Consider the following 711-nt stretch of genomic DNA (forward strand, 5'->3'; position numbering starts at 1 on the left):
CCCACCCTGGGACCCCATAGTACCCCCCAGGATCACAAATCCCACCCTGGGACCCCATAATAACCCCCAGTACCACAAATCCAACCCTGGGGACCCCAAAACAACCCCCCAGTATCACAAATGTCCCACCCTGGGACCCCATAATACCCCCCAGTATCCCCAAATCCCACCCTGGGACCCCATAATACCCCCCAGTACCACAAATCCAACCCTGGGACCCCATAATAACCCCCAGGACCCCAAAACACCCCCCAGGACCCTAAATCCCACCCTGGGACCCCAAAACACCCCCCAGGGCCCCAAATCCCACCCTGGGACCCCAAAACAACCCCCCAGGACCCCAAATCCAACCCTGGGACCCCAAAACACCCCCCAGGACCCCAAATCCCTCCTGGGGACCCCAAAACACCCCCAGGACCCCCAAATCCCACCCTGGGACCCCAAAACACCCCCCAGGACCCCAAAACACCCCCCAGTATCCCCAAATCCCACCCTGGGACCCCAAAACACCCCCCAGTATCACAAATGGCCCCCCTGGGACCACCAAACATCCCCACCAGGACCTAAAATCCCACCCTGGGGACCCCAAAACATCCCCTAGAGACCCCAAATGCCTCCCTGGGACCCCCAGATCCCATTCTCCAACCCTAATTCCACCCTATAGACCCCAAAACACCCCCCTGGGACCCCCAAATCCCATCCTCCAACCCT

The sequence above is a fragment of the Coturnix japonica genome, unplaced genomic scaffold, assembly GCF_001577835.2.
Source record: "Coturnix japonica isolate 7356 unplaced genomic scaffold, Coturnix japonica 2.1 chrUnrandom583, whole genome shotgun sequence".
Classification (NCBI taxonomy): Eukaryota; Metazoa; Chordata; class Aves; order Galliformes; family Phasianidae; genus Coturnix; species Coturnix japonica.